The 17,143-nt window shown below is 37.2% G+C and overlaps 1 protein-coding gene across 32 annotated transcripts in view; it reads left to right on the top strand.

The window, feature by feature from the left end:
* DTNA (dystrobrevin alpha) overlaps positions 1-17,143 on the top strand; it is a 397,895-nt gene that overhangs the window by 98,886 nt on the left and 281,866 nt on the right. For 5 of the 32 annotated variants that reach the window (XM_031658773.1, XM_031658768.1, XM_031658770.1 and 2 more), the window contains exon 1: positions 53-354. The exons of 5 other annotated variants lie outside the window; for them this stretch is intronic. The gene's annotated coding sequence lies outside the window, so the exon portion shown is untranslated. Of the gene's footprint in view, positions 1-49; positions 355-17,143 lie in introns of those variants that run through there. 22 more of the 32 variants (XM_031658765.1, XM_031658766.1, XM_021930041.2 and 19 more) reach the window with 8 other exon arrangements.

The raw sequence follows: 17,143 nt of genomic DNA on the forward strand, positions 1-17,143 counted from the left end.
TAAATCAGCATTAGAGGTAACAGCGGAAGCTCAGTCAGAGGGAGGGGGGAGGGAAGGCGCGTGAAAGCCTGCCATTGGCGAGCTTACCAAAGGCATCTGCCAGTGGGACTTCAATGGAATGTGAAACCAAATCATTTTCAAGTTAAAGATAGACACAGTATACACCAGGATCTAGAGGCTGGATTTCATACTCATAGCTCTCCCTAGAAGTTCAGAGAGTTCTGTTATGATCTCTGTTGTAATTAACAATTTGGTTCAAGTTTGTTCTTTAAATGGATATGCTAAGAATTCATGTATGCTCTGGATGTACTGGAATTAAAAGGATTTAAGAAATCATGGTGTGCATGCTGTAGGGTAAGTGAAAAGATTGGTTTTTAAGGTGCATCGCTTTTCTGGGATGGTTAATGTTGAATTTTTCTTTTTATCGGTGTGAATGAAAAGGTGATAGTAAAGATTTTTCACTGTTGTAGCTTGCTTATCTTTCTTAAGATAGTTGGTATTTTACATTTGGTGCAGCAGAAAGAGGATTTTAGCTTAGTTTTGAAATTTACATTGCAGGTCTGTAACTTCAGTTTCGACTTTATCCTTATTTGTTTTTTCCTCTATTCTTCTCTATGCACTATGAGTTTACTGAGTTACAATCTCAGTAGTTTTATGTCACAACACAGACTGAGTGTTACTATGTCTATTATGCCATTGGATGAAAGTATATTATTGTGAGATGGAGTTCAGTTTCCCCTGCATGGTACTAAGTCACTTCCCAATGTGAGAAACAAAAAAAGAAGGAAAAAGGAGAGGAAAGGTGCTCTTAAAGGTGCCTAAAACTGAATAAGGAGCCTTTAGAAGATATTCTACTTTTTAAAAAGCAACTGAGAAAAAATAGGCAGTTTTCAGAAAGAGAAGAATTAATAGAAGTTATTTTTTAGTGTTGCCTTATTAATTCCAAGCAGGTTCCCCTCCTTCAAAAGAAAAAGAAAAGCTGATATTTGCTAAGTGAATGGAGGCATTCTGATTTTACAGAGCTTGAGAGAAGACGAGGGAGAGGAAAGGTTGTCTGATTTTGCTGTTGTCGCACTGTTCTAGGATTTCAAACTTCTTCTTGAAAAGAATGACAAACTTTAGTTCTCTTCATGTTTTGCCCATGTATAGGTTTTGTGTCTTGTTTTGTCAAATGACCTCTCCCTCTGCTCTTAGAGACAGCTTTTCCAAACTTGCACAGCATTCCTTCTGAATAAATACTGTCCATAATAGTCACAGAGTACATGGTGTGAATTGGAAATTCTACTTTATATGGGGAAAATAAATCTGCTGACGCTGTTATTACAGAGTGCACAGATGAACAGTTGTTAAATGTAACTGGCCAGTTTTTTGTCTTGTCAAATAGACCAGATTCTAATGAGCTAAGTTGGCTAAACTAGGTACAAACAATGAAGGGCTTATTATGGATTTTTCATTCAACTTTGATGAGAATAGTAATATACTGTGTTACTCTTCTAAAATGAAAACTGGTCATTATATTGATAAAGTCATTTGATTTTACAACTACTGAGTAATCTAGTAAGGCCAAACAAATGTGAAGTTGGCAGAGCTCAGTTTTGATGCCCCTTTCCTCCCTTCTCTGTCCAATTTTCCCTCCCTCTCAGTCCTCCTTCTCCCTCCAGACCTCTGATGAATATGACTACTCAGCCCCCCTCTTTTCTTGTCAAGCAAGACCTATACTCAAGAAAGAATCTGACTTAAGAGAGTTTTAAAGTCAATGTACTAAGTCCACTAGTAATATTTGCTTTTCAGCATAAATATCTGACCTTGTGACAGTTTAGACAATTTTTAAATGATAGTTAACCTTGGGTAATACCTACAATTAACCCCTTTAGGTTGCAAACAATTGCCAATTGTGGTTAATTTTCATGTCCCCATGACCAGGGGTTAACTTTGTAAATTTTCTGTGGTCACATTGGATGCCTTGTGACATTGCATTACCAATTGTGTACTGAATGGTTGACGATAAGAATGAACCTGGCAGAAATCACGCGTGCTTCCAAGAAGTTTGTGAATGCATGCACCTGGGTGCTTACCATACACTCAGGTACACACACAAACACATGTAGGCATGCCATTTATGTAACTAATATGTGTTTGATTGAATTATAAAATAAATGAAAATATGTTAGGTTTATCAGTGTGGGATTTGGGGTTTTTTTCAGTGTGTCACAAACAAAACACATACACAGAAAGAATACAAAATGTAAAATTCTAAAATGAAGAATTTTAAACTGCGTGGCCAGTGTTGAAAGAAAAAGAGACAATTTCTCTGCTACTATTATATCACTTTTATAGTTTCTAATTCTTGTATAAAATTGTCAGTCTTGGCTTTTATTCCTTTGAACATCCTAAGTGTAGTTTTATAATATATTTCTGATAATTATATTATCTCAAGTGTTACTGAATTTGTTTCTATTATTACTGTTCCTACTAGTTCTCATTCATGGTGTCTTAATTTCGTGGTTGCTTGGGTATCTTTGACTCTTTGCTGGAAATGTATTTTTAAAATTACATTATAATTAAAGATCGTAAGAGTAAGTTGAGACCTAAGTGATAATGTTTTCCTCCAGAGAAGACTGTGGTTTGCTTCTGCCAGGCACCTGGGGGCGATATCAGACCAGAATCGTCTTAGACAAAGTACAACTCCTGATGTTCCCTGAATCACCTCTGTGACAAGAAGGCTGCAAATCAGTGAGAGGAATGGCAGGTTCACTCCTCCCCTAAAGGAGAGTATGACCTTTCATGACACCAGCATAAAGCCCCATCTGAGGGCCAAGGACTTTGACTTTTCTATGAAGCACAGACAGCTACTTGAAGTATAAAGCTGGATTCTCAGATCTTTTTTCCTGATAGTCATATGCCCAAGGGCTTTTAAAAGTGACCTTACCTCTCTGCTTCTCCAAAGTTTTCATGTGCCAAATCTTCACCATCTTATTAAAGGCTCTTTGCTGTTTTTTGTTTGTGGTTGGTTTTTTGTTTTGTTTTGTTTTGTTTTTACTCTGTTGCCCAGGCTGGAGTGCAGTGACATGACGCGATTGATCTCCGCTCACTGCAACCTCTGCCTCTTGGGTTCAAGCGATTCTCGTGCCTTGGCCTCCCAAGTAGCTGGGATTACAGGCGCATGCCACCATGCTTGGCTAATTTTTGTATTTTTAGTAGAGTCAGGTTTTCAACATGTTGGCCAGGCTTATCTAGAACTCCTGGCCTCAAGTGATCCACCTGCCTCAGCTTCCCAAAGTGTTGGGATTACAGGCATGAGCTACCATGCCCAGTGTCTTTACTGTTTTTATATCTCAAATATCTTACTACATCGGGTATATCAATCCAAATTCTCTCATTACTGTTACCAGAAATGGAAATTCATCCTACAGCTATTATAGTTGTTGTCGTTGTTTTTTTACACTTTTCATTCTAGAGAAGATATCAAAGTTTGCTGATATCATTAATGATTTCAGATAATTTTTCTGATTTTATTTTTTAGTTGTGACCTGATATATTTAGACTTTTTGGAGAAAATTGCATATACATGCTGATTGAAAGATTTGTGTTTTCTGACTTTATTTGAGCTGTCAACACCACTTAAAAGTTCTTTTTTTATTATACCTGAGTTGTGGGATACATGTGCAGAACGTGTAGGTTTGTTACATAGGTAAACATGTGCCATGGTGGTTTGCTGCACCCGTCAATCTGTCATCTACATTAGGTATTTCTCCTAATGCTATCCCTTCCCTAGCCCCAAACTTCCTGACAAGCTTCAGTGTGTGATGTTCCCCTCCCTGTGCCCATATATTCTCATTGTTCAACTCCCACTTATGAATGAGAACATGTGGTGTTCGGTTTTCTGTTCCTGTGTTAGTTTGCTGAGAATGATGGTTTCCAGCTCATCCATGTCCCTGCAAAGGACATGAACACATTCTTTTTGATGGCTGTGCAGTATTATTTGTCCCGAGCTGGCCCCTTTCCTTGGCAATTTCTTTAATCTTGAATCGACCCCACAAGCATCCTTCACTCTCAGAGGTTGATTTTGACTCTTTCTGCTTTCTGTTGGCCTATATCCAGTATTAAGACATTTTAAAAATCATCTTAAATCCCATGCTTTCCATTCTCTCTGCAGTTGCTCTACTTCAGGTCTTCATCATTTAACTTGGCTATTATATGGTCTTCTAGTTGTTCTCCTGTCTCTAAGCTCCATCCACACCCTCACCCCGCCACTACACACACATCTTGCTGAAACCAACATACCCATTTTCTAAAAACTATAGACTTCAATTAATTGCTCCCCTACTTAAAAATCTTTAGTGGTTCATGACTCCCTTCAAAATAAAACTTACTGTCCTTAGTATGTCTTAAAAGGTCCATCACAAAGCCTTGACCTGTTTCTCAAACATTGACTCCACTACTTCCCTGGTTACCACCAATACTTCAATCACACACAATGGCTGCCTCCACAACATGCCATATACTGTCTTAGCTCTGTGCTAGTCTACCTCCTCCCCCCCACCCCCTCAGAATGCCTATTGCTTCCCTCCTTTGTGGGAAAACCCTACTTTTCCTTTAAGGTTGACCTCATAAGTCACCTTCACTGTACTTTCTGTACTTTCTTTTTAAGTGTAAAACTCACCCACTATTCTGGGAGTCCCTAATGCTGTGGCTTGTGTCTTACACACTTTTTTATTCTCAGTAACTGACACATAGGAACCACTGAAAAAATGTTTAAGAAATGAACAGATGACTATTCCAAAGAAGTTTGTTTCTGAGGAATTTCTTTTGTTAATATATTCTTTTCCATTCTAAACATCATTTTTTCTTTTGACCTTAGACTCTGTCTAGAATAGTGATCATTAGTAATCCTGCATGTCAAGTGGAGTCAGTAAAAACATGTTTATTTGTTTGATTGTTGTTACTGTCTTGGGGAAAGGGAGTTCTCTATTTCCTTTTTTTTTTTTTTTTAAACCAAATATGATGTATAACTTGATTGTGGTGACAAGAGAGAGAGTAGAAGTTTAAATATGGTGAATCAGCTGCATATTATCAGAGAGATTCATAATCAAAAGAGTCATAGAGTGGGAAAACTGACATATTTCAACAAATCTACTCCAGAATGTTAAATAGCACAATGGGAAAATGTCAATGAGGCACAACTAAATGAAAATTATCTCATTGCACACAACCTCAATTTCAACCATTAGAAAACACTGGGTTGTTTCAAATCACAGTGTGGTGCTACAGAGAAAGCAGTTGAGTGTTTATGTAATACGATATTGTGACCCTAATCTTGAAAGCTTGTGGAAAACTTTTCTTAAAATTTTTAAGGCCTTGGCCAGGCGCCGTGGCTCACACCTGTAATCGAGCACTTTGGGAGGCCGAGGTGGGTGGATCATGAGGTCAGGAGATAGAGACCATCCTGGTTAACACGGTGAAACCCTGTCTCTACTAAAAAATACGAAAAGTTAGCGGGCGTGGTGGCAGGCACCTGTAGTCTCAGCTACTCGGGAGGCTGAGGCAGGAGAATGGCGTAAACCTGGGAGGCGGAGCTTGCAGTGAGCCGAGATCACGCCACCGCATTCCAGCCTGGGGGACAGAGCAAGACTCTGTCTCAAAAAAAAAAAAAAAAAAGTAAGGCCTTGAAGTGCAATTTGAATATCATCTTTCTAAAAGCCTATCCCAGCACTTTGGGAGGCCGAGACGGGCGGATCACGAGGTCAGGAGATCCAGACCATCCTGGCTAACACGGTGAAACCCCGTCTCTATTAAGAAATACAAAAAACTAGCCGGGCGAGGTGGCGGGCGCCTGTAGTCCCAGCTACTCGGGAGGCTGAGGCAGGAGAATGGCGTGAACCCGGGAGGCGGAGCTTGCAGTGAGCTGAGATCTGGCCACTGCACTCCAGCCTGGGCGGCAGAGCGAGACTCCGTCTCAAAAAAAAAAAAAAAAGCCTATGCTAAGCAAAGAAAAACGGTATTCGTTTATTAAACATTGAATATAGTTGATGGAAACCAGAGGAAGAAGAAATATAAGTTATTAATTCCAAGGATGTTTAATTAATTTTGTATTCTTTGGACCACTTATAAACTTTTTACACATTTATTGTGAATCTTTGATATGCCAACTTCTAAGATTTGGATAAATAAGAAACTTGGCTTATATTATTTCTCATACAGGACACTCCTACCTTCACAAAGAGAAAAGCCCCAGTATGGGTGGGGCCAAAATGTATCTTCAGAAAACATCTTTGAATTTAATGAAATATTCAAACTCAGTGTTTGAGATCCCAAAATTCTTCATCACAAAATATGAAAATATGATTCTGGCCTTTCTTTTTTGCCTCATCTATGAAAGCACTCTAAACTAGCTCTTGAATAATGACTGATTTCTAAATCATAACTTCCAAATAGCTGAACTCATTTTTCTCATTAATTCAATAATTTGAGCTCCTACCTTTTGTTCCAACTGTGTAGGCAATGAAATTACTTATTCACCCCCTTCACAGGACACTGGTACTGAAGGATACCATGTTAAAACAATAAATTTAATTAATAGTTTTTTTCTTTTTTGTTGTTGAAAAGGGAAAACAAAACCTTCAAACCTGAAAAATTCCATATCCCTTCATTTTACTTTTTCTTATTATAGAAGCAATGTAGGAAAATCATGACTTTACTTGTTTGGGATTGTCATTGTTTCGTGTTCTTGTTGTTGTTTCTTTTTTGAGACACTGTCTTGCTCTGTCGCCCAGGCTGGCGTACTGTGGTGCAATCTCAGATCACTGCAGCCTCCACCTCCTGGGTTCAAGTGATTCTCCTGCCTCAGCCTCTCAAGTAGCTGGGATTATAGGCATGCACCACCACACCTAGCTAAGTTTTTGTATTTTTAGTAGAGATGGGCTTTCATCATGTTGGACAGGCTGATCTTGAACTCCTGACCTCAAGTGATCTGCTCGCCTCAGCCTCCCAAAGTGCTGGGATTACAGGCGTGAGCCACCGTGTCCAGCCAACAAGTTTCTTTATGTATCTTTCGTTGATATTTTAAATGTATTTGTCCTAATCTCCACACATATTTAAAAAGTCATTTTGCCTTTCTCAACAGCTAGTATTTTCTTCTCAGAAAGTTAAGTTAGAGGATAGTCTTGAGATTCTTAAAAAAATCTCTTGTTTAGGAGATACTTTTATTACAGAAGAGTTTAAAGATACCTGAATAAATTCTGAAAAATAGTTAAGTCAAATGTGTATTTCTTATTACATATTGAATTAAATCTTAACATAAAATAAAAATACATTTATTTGTATAAATAAAGCTGGACTTGGCATTTTTACAAAATAAAAATGATGTAAAGATGACTCAGACACTCTGAATCATGAAAGTTTTGTAAACCTCTAAATATTTTAAAAAGAGCAATAGAGTTACTTTATTTTTCTAAGTCTCAGTTTATTTTTTATACTCATTCCTATATAGTGTGATAGTTCATAGGTTTATAGATGCTGAAGCAATGAATTCACTGAATGAATCACAGTTCAGGAACACAGATACCTTAATTAGTTTTTTAAAAGATATAATTTTGAATGAAATTTATCTTCCAATGCATATGAACTTCCAGGTCTTAGATTGTTCATTTCTACACATTTGTGGAATCATGTTTACTAACGAAAAGATATTTAACACCTCAGATAAGTATAGCAATTCTTCCAAGATGCATCCAATGTTTGAAGTTATTTTGTAGGTAAGAGACATATATTTTATTTTATGTATGATAAAACTAAGATGTAGACATATGAAGTGTTCCAGATACACTATGGGTCATTTCCTCAGGTAACAAGCAACTCTCAATTTCAGTGACATAGAGAAACAGATTTCCTTCTCACTTATACAATTTAGCCACCACAGACTGGCTGAAGGTTCTTCTCTACACAGCTATTTTCACCTGGAAATGACTCATTTTCCTTATGATCACATTCCCTTAGCCAAAGCGTGCCATATGGCCACACCTAACTTCAGTTGGATGGGAAGTATACTATGATCCTACCATTGATCTAGAACAGGTGAGCCCCAGTACTGGGACTTAGCCCAGGAGGGTTTTTGGCTTTGGCTAGGGCAGGAAAGAATTCAAGGGCAAGCCAGTGGTGTTAGACAGCAACTTCTACTGGCAGTGTACATCAGCAGCAGAGGTACTGCTCCTTGCAGAGCAGGGCTACCCCAGAGTGTGTCCAGAGTAGCAGCTGAGACTCAGTTTTGTGGTCATATTTATATTTTAATTATAAGCAAATTTAGGGGTGGTTTATGCAGAAACTTTTAGGAGAAAGGTGGTAACTTCTAGGTCATTGATCATTGCCATGGAAAGGGGCGGTAACTTTGGGTGTTGCCATAGCAATGGGGAACTGACATGGCATACTGCTAAGCATGTCTTCTGGAAAGCTGTTTCCATACTGGCCCTGTTTTAGCTAGTCCTCAATTCCTTCCAGTCTCTGAGCCCAGCGTCTGGAATCAAGTCCCTCCCCCTACCCCACCATGTGCTTAGAAAGAGAAAGGACTGGAATATTTATGTAGAGCTCTAAGGAATTTCTACACTATTGGATAATAGGCAGCCTAAAACTCTCTTAGTAACACAGACTTAGGCTTAAAGTTATATATACCTGTGAACAGGTCCATACTTGGTAAATGTACGCTACCTGCAATTTGATACTAACGTCCATTGCCTGTTTACATCTTTTGGCTCTCATCTCCACTGAGACTTTTGAGCTGTTTAAATCTTTACCATTTCCATGTCTGTGACCTTTTCTGTCAGCTTCTCCACCACTATGGAATTCTAGGATTTTACCACTCCTTTTAACCACTCAGGGAGTCCTGCCCATAAACAGTTTTGGGAAGTGAAAGGAGACTCCACTGGGGCAATTCCTACAGAATGTAGAGAGCAAATGTGAAATGTTAAGCTTTCCCATCTCTGGGAACTGCTCATGTGTAGTAGAGAAATGGAGAAAAAGGAAATTGAATGCAATTCTAATCTCCAGCCCCCACTTTTACCAGTAGACAAAGTAAAAGGACTAGGCTCAGGGAATATAGCACAGAGGAATGGTGATGTATATTATATATTAGAAATACATAGTCTTGAATAGCATTTATATTATTGGTACTCTACCTTTTGCTTAGCGTTTAGTTTTAAGCACTAACTATAATAGATAAAACTCAGGAATTTAAAGATTGAAACACTTAAGAGTTGAAAATTTTTAAGCCAATATTTTAAGGCCCTTTGAATTGTAATTTAAATCAGCAAATCCAATTTGTGCCCTTGGAAGCCAGTAATTTTAGGAAATATTATGTGTGTGTTGGGGGGAGGGCTGGGGTAAGAATCTTGGATCAAATGAATTTGGAACATGCTGTATACCATATCCCTTTCTTGGAGATTTAGGTGAACATTTGCATTAAGAATGCATAAAAGTTCTACACTAAAGGGATGTGTTTGACTTTCCTTGACCAAGTGTTTTCCAATGTAATTTGACCGTGGAACTTTATAATTATAGATAGATACACAGATAGATAGAGATATATCACATTTCAACACCAGAAAACACACTTTGGTAATTCTGGTTTCAACAACCTCTAAGGCTGAATGGTGCGGTGGCTCATGTCTGTAATCGCAGCACATGGAGGATCATCAAGCCAGGAGTTCAAGACCAGCCTGGGAAATGTAGTGAGAGCCTGTCTCTATGAAAAAAAAAAAAAAAAAAAAAAAAGATGTCTGGCGTAGTGGCTCATGCCTGTAATCCCAGCACTTTAGCACTTTGGTAGGCCGGCAGATCATGAGATCAGGAGTTCGAGAATAGCCTGGCCACATAGTGAAACCCTGTCTCTACTAAAAATAAAAAAATCAGCCGGGCGTGGTGGCAGGCACCTGTAATCCCAGCTACTGAGGAGACTGAGGCAGGAGAATCACTTGAACCGGTGAGGCGGAGGTTGCAGTGAACCGAGATCGCACCATTGCACTCCAGCCCGGGTGACAGTGTGATACTCCATCTCAAAAATAAAAATAAAAACATTTTTAAAAAGTAATTTCAAAAAAGAAAGAAATTTAGCTGAGCATGGTGGTGTGTGCCTGTAAGTCCCACTCAGGAGACTGAGGAAGAAGGAACACCTGAGCCCAGGAGTTTGAGGCAGTAGGTGTTTGTGCCACTGCTCCCCAGCCTGGGCAACAGAGTGAGACCCTGTCTCTAAAAGAAAAAGAAAAGAAAGGAAAAAAAAATCCCATTTAAAAAATAAAATTAAAATAATTACCTCTAGTACATTGTATTAATAATTAAAAGTGCAATAATATTGCAGCTCATGTAGTACTTTTAGAACATAAAGCTAAGGATTTTAAAGGACTTTTTAAAGTATTCTTAGTATTTGACACTTTATTTTCATTCTCTTTTTTTTACAGTTTTTATTCACCTAAAATCTACATATAAAATTTACCATCTTTACCATTTTTAAGTGTACAGTTTAATGCTAATACATTCGTATTATTTTTTTCACCTTTTTTGGTTTTCATTCTCTTGTTAAATGGCATTGATTTTCAACACCAACAGAAATCAAACTTTAAATTGACAGAGCTTGCAATAATATTTGTTTAATACTATTGAGGAATATTATCTTTGATACACCACAGGTAAGGAGATTGGTTGCGTTCTTCAGAATGCAGAACTCTAAAGTGATTTGCTCCATTTTACCTATTTCATTCAAAAATCTAAAACTATTATTTCATTTTAGAATATGATCACACATCGTTAAATTTATTAGACTTATTATTTCTTTATGAAGACCTTGTGAAGAGAAAGATCATCTTCAACTTCAACTTCTCTTTTCTGGTCATTTTTCTTGGTAGTTTCCTTTAAGTTCAGAAGTTTTAAAGCTTAAAAAGAAAAAAATTATTGGGTTTCAAAAAAAATTGCTCTACTGAAGTTATCATGTATGGGAATTTTTCTGTGCAAGAAGAAAAGCAATAGACTAACAAAAACAAAATATCCACCATTTCTTTTTAGAATACGTGTTATATTTATGAAGTGTTACGACCCTTTAAAATGAAGCATCTTGTTCCATGAACTGTTATACTACCAACAACTCCATTCAAAGAAAACCCTAGATATAAGGTTCACCCAGAAATATTAAGGTGGCTTAGGTGTGACCAGGTGTGTGTCCTTTCATCACTTGTCCACTCTGAGAAGATAATCCTGCTTTTCATTCATTAGTAATTTCAGTTCCTCTCCCATCATTTCAAAATAAGAGACAAATCAATACTTAAAAAAATCTTTGGGAAATATAACTTTGTTCTGTGCCCAAAAAAAGAGAGATCATTCAATCAAAACTGGGGGTAGCATAAATTCTTAGCACACATTTTTTCCTCTAATTAATTTTTGCTTATATTTATTCATAGGGCCATAATGAGATTCAGAGGTTATAATGATGTCAGTAACTCCTCTAAAATTTTATTGCAAGAGGATCTGAAGATCTCTGTTCAGCATTGCAGGGCTGAATAGCCACACAGCAGAATTCTGTTTCTTGTTTGCCAAATTATGAAGTTAATTGTATTCATATTCTGAAACTGCATAGCACCTAAAACATTTGGAATGCTGAAAAATATCCTATGTAGCCATTTGCCAGACACCAGGACATAAATCTAAGTTACTTAGATTTACAGTATTACCGTTTCTCCTTTAAAAAGGACATGAGGGAAATGTTTAACTTAATGAGGCAGAGGATCCTGCTGTGCAAGTTACATTATATTTTTCATTGCACAAGAGTAAATTATTGCTCCAGTTTCCTATATGGTACCCCAGTGGCCTCAAAGACACAATGTAGCTTCCCGAAATGCCAACTTTTGTCTTAGGCCATAACTTACTCTCAGAGAATATGCTTTCTGAGAATTACCCATAACATTTCTTACAATAGGCTGAATTTCTTGAAGGTCATTCATAGATACCAACTTGACTTGATTTGTCTTTCTTTCTTTTTCTTTTTTTTTTTTTGTTTACTTAGAAACATCCAAGTGGTAAGTCTGCATACATTACTTTACAAAAAGGAAAACCAATGGGCATTTTCTTTGTCTCAAACATTTAGAAAACCAGCAAAAAATATCTGGGTAAGAAATTAAATTATAGGGCATACAATTTTTTCTTGGCATTTTCCCACTGTTGCTGCAAACTTTTTAAAATAAATAAGCATGGGTCTTTTGGAGGTGGTCTTTGAGGATTTAGAACTATAATAATTAAATATATTGTTCTATATTTGTAAAAAAAAAGAAAAACTTATTTTGAATATCAAATGTATGGACCCAAATGTCCAAATGTGTGTTTGAACTTTTAAAACAAGCTTTACTTTCTAATCAGGTAATATAAGAATGTAATTAAAACAAAACAGAGTCCCCCCACCAGTCAGTGTTGCAACATTTGGGTAAATTTTAGAGCTTGACAATTTTCAAAGCAGAGACATTACTCCAGGCTTTCTGCCAAACCATTACTGGTAATCTGATGACAAGGGATGAAGCAAATGAAAGTGCTGCTGTCTGGCTTAGTTAGATATGCATTTTCTAGAAGAGAAGCCAACACATTTCTTATGCAAACCATCAAAATTGCAACTCAGGCACACACACACACACACACACACACACACACAGTGCTTTTACAAGTCTAGGAATATACACATTAAAATACAACTCCATGCTTAAGGGCAATGAAGAAGTAGCAGACACAGCTAGGGTTGACTGGATCCTTTCTTTACCTTGAGTGGTTTTAATAAATAGCAACATTTCTCTCAATGGCTGCAGTAGAAATAATTAAATTACTCATATCTGGACAGGATTTAGCATTGCCTTCACATGGTTAAATTCCAACTACTACCCAGAATCACTCATTGATAAGTGGGTGATTTGGGCTGCTATTGTCTGTGGTTTATTTAAATGATTTAAATAAACATCTATTCTCCTATAGTGCTAAAAAACAATTTATGTAATATTAGTGAAAAACATCCAGTTCAGTTAGTATCTATGAATGACCTTCAAGATAGGGATATAAGAAAGTAATCAAATCAGGCATGTTTTACAAAAGGAAGACTTTGGAGTTTTGTAAGTTCTGTGGAGGGGAAAAATACTGAGTAAATAACTGTGGGTATTTGCATGCATTATTTTGACCACGGAAGGGTCTATTTTTTTTTTTTTTTTTTTTTTAGCTATTTCTTTAGAAATCTACTTGATATAGCTGCAATTTCAGTATAACAAATTTAAATCTTGCCATTATAAAGTCTATATTGTCTCTTAGCTCATATGATGGTATATATTTTCAAAATACAAATAAAACAGATTTAATTTACTATGTTCTTTGACTATGTCACAACGAAAATATTTCACAACAAAAAAATGAGAAATTAGCAATGTGTCTATTTTTTATAGTCATTTCACAACCAAGACGCATGTCAAAATTACACTATCAATAACATGTATATTGGAGTAACATTCCTAAATCTCAGCATTATACTGTATATTAGAAGTCTTAAACAAACTTCACAGTGCCAAGTCCCTGCCTTTGAGGAATGCACTGTCCAGTGGGAAGACAGATACATATGGTGATGGTTTAGTTAAATTGTAGTAAGTTATAGACAGAGTATTAAGGTGCCCAGAGAAGACATCCGGAAAAAGGTGATGCTTATATTGGATCTTAATAGATGAGTAAGAGTTATTTAGATAAAGATGGGAAGGGCTTTCAGGATTGAAAGATTAGCATGAGCAAAGATATGAAAGGGCATGGCGTGCAGAGGAGATACCCAGCAGTTTGGTGTTATAATAGGGTGAACTCTGAGGCTAAAATGAAAGGTGATGAATTTGGAGGGGTAAATAGGTATCCAGACATGGGAGGGTTTTCATGTCATTGTAAGGGCGTTGGTCTCTATTCCTTAGAGGTTTAGTGCTTCCGAAATCTAAAACCCTCCCCCAAAGTAAACAAAGCAAAAATAAATGAATACATTCCCACACAAGGGACTGAAGCCACAGCTCAAAATGGCCTCCCATCTGTATCCAGTTCTTTGAATTCTCAAGTATTTGCATTTTACTTCATAATGAATCTTTGTTTCATTCAGCATAAAAGTATTTTTCTCCACATTTCTAGTAAGATGCACCATTTTTATCCAATAGCTCTCATCCCTTGAAATACTGTTTGTGTCCTTAGAATTCTCTCTGATTACAAATCTTTTTTGATTGAGAAGTGCAGCTGTAGGTAGCAAAGATTATTTAAACTCAGAGTTTCAAGAAATGTATTTCAGATAAATCGATCACTCTGGATGGTGATTTTAAAGAAGGCAAGAATACTGACTGAGGAAAAAGAAAATACCGCACTACTCTGCTCATAAAATGTTAGATTTAACAGATTTAATGATGCCTAGTTAGATGGTATATTATTTTGACCACTGAGGGGAGCTCCCCTATTTTATCTACTTTGATTCTATAGAAATCTAAGTGATATAGCTGAATATTTTCCAAACTTGTTCCAAAGCAGACATTCTAAATAAATATATAAAAAATGGACCACATTTTATCATTTTCTCATAGTTTCAGCCCTTCCACAATACTACAAATACTTACTAGGAGACATGGGAGAAATGTTTGTCACTGTTACCAGCATTTATAACACAGAGAGAGGTGTTTGTTCTGAAGGGTTCCTGATTTCTTCTCATGACCTCTTGACATCTTGTGACAGTCTTCCACAAACACTCAAAGTTCTGGGTTTTGCTGGAAATTGGGGTGCTTTGTTTCCTCATGCATTCGCACAATCCACTTTATCCAGTGTCAATAGATCAGAAGATAGAGAATAGCATACAACAACAAGAAAAAAGGCCAAGGAGGTAGCATTTCGATACTCAGTGAGGAAGGCTTTCTACAGATGGCTCTGTTCAGTAGATACAGTAGTGAAATGCAAGATAGAGGATTATAACAGTGCTTGATCTAGAAGTGGCAAGGATTCCAAATCCCTATGATTTGAATCTTAAATTGCTATGATGGATGCCAATTAAGGGAAGCCCAGAAGGTCTCTCCTATCCCTGATGAGGCTACCCTACTCTTTTGACAGACTCAATTACAATTTTCAATCTTACAAAAAGAACTGTGCCATGTCCTCCTCGTTTTATAGATCTAAGTAACTGGGTTGGTATTTATATGAATTGGAAGCATGCTGATGTGCCCAAGCCTACATAAAGATAGGCAGCCTGACCTGTGATGACGTGGTTTTGCTATCACAATCAGGAGTAGTCTTAATAAGTAGCTGTCTGTTACTAACTGCTGCCAGGAAGAAAGATTTTAAATTAGCAGTGCTAAAAATAAAAGATATATCCTTTATTCAAATAAGCAATACTAAATAATCCTGTTAGGTCAATTTGTGCATCTACTTGAAATATTTAATACCCTGGAACAACCACAATATGTCTTTCTACTCAAATATTCAGAAATTTGTCAAAAGTATTTGTTAGGTTTTTTTTGGGTTTTTTGGTTTTTTTTTTTTTTAAATGGATTCGGGCAGTGTAATGGTGAGAACTATTCATAAAAATTTCTAGGCCCAAATTGCTTCAATCATGCTTTATGGGACTTACGAAATCACAAGAGCAGATTCAGAATTCTTTCTTTTTTCCTTTTTGAGGAAAAAAAAAGTTTATCTATCTCTATGTATTAGAGTGACCCATCCCTTTGTCAGAATAAAAGTCAGGTAGTTTTCCCATCAGAATGTCAACTCTGCTGCCTTCTCACCTGCTATTTAAATGTATAGCTCTTTCTTCAATCAGCCATGCAGAATATCGGCACTTCTAACAGCTATCCACAAATTTAACCTTGGATTGGCTGTGCTATAGCCAAGATACCTTCTCTAAGTGCTATTGTATATTGGATCTCAGACCTATAGCATATTCGCTTAACACTTTCTCTGCCTAATCATACACATATAATGTCATTACTGAGTAACTATTTAATTTTATGCCCTTGATTACTGGTGAAGTTTACCATAAGGCGTGAACAACTGCAGTAACATTGTGCTAAATGCTACTTGCTATCTTCAGAATAAGGAGCTAAGCCCACACAATTCTCATAGGAATTTTTTTATTATTATTATACTTTATGTTCTAGGGTACGTGTGCACAACGTGCAGGTTTGTTACATATGTATACATGTGCCATGTTGGTGTGCTGCACCCATTAACTCATCATTTATATTAGGTATATCTCCTAATGCTATCCCTTCCCCCTCCCCCCAACCCCACAGCAGGCCCCAGTGTGTGATGTTCCCCTTACTGTGTCCACGTGCTCTCACTGTTCAATCCCCACCTATGAGTGAGAACATGCAGTGTTTGGTTTTCTGTTCTTGCGATAGTTGGCTGAGGATGATGGTTTCCAGCTGCATCCATGTCCCTACAAAGGACATGAACTCATCCTTTTTTATGGCTGCATAGTATTCCATGGTGTATATGTGCCACATTTTCTTAATCCAGTCTGTCATTGATGGACATTTGGGTTGGTTCCAAGTCTTTGCTATTGTGAATAGTGCTGCATTAAACATACGTGTGCATGTGTCTTTGTAGCAGCATGATTTATAATCCTTTGGTTATATACCCAGTAATGGGGTGGCTGGGTCAAATGGTATTTCTAGTTCTAGATCCTTGAGGAATCGCCACACTGTCTTCCACAATGGTTGAACTAGTTTACAGTCCCACCAACAGTGTAAAAGTGTTCCTATTTCTCCACATCCTCTCCAGCACCTGTTGTTTCCTGACTTTTCAATGATTGCCATTCTAACTGGTATGAGATGGTAGCTCATTGCAGTTTTGATTTGCGTTTCTCTGATCGCTAGTTATGATGGGCATTTTTTCATGTGTCTGTTGGCTGCATAAATGTCTTCCTTTGAGAAGTGTCTGTTCACATCCTTTGCCCACTTTTTGATGGAGTTGTTTTTTTCTTGTAAATTTGTTTGAGTTCTTTGTAGGTTCTGGATCTTAGCCCTTTGTCAGATGAGTAGATTGCAAACATTTTCTCCCATTCTGTAGGTTGCCTGTTCACTCTGATGGTAGTTTCTTTTGCCGTGCAGACGCTCTTTAGTTTAATTAGATCCCATTT

The sequence above is a fragment of the Papio anubis genome, chromosome 19, assembly GCF_008728515.1.
Source record: "Papio anubis isolate 15944 chromosome 19, Panubis1.0, whole genome shotgun sequence".
Lineage (NCBI taxonomy): Eukaryota > Metazoa > Chordata > Mammalia > Primates > Cercopithecidae > Papio > Papio anubis.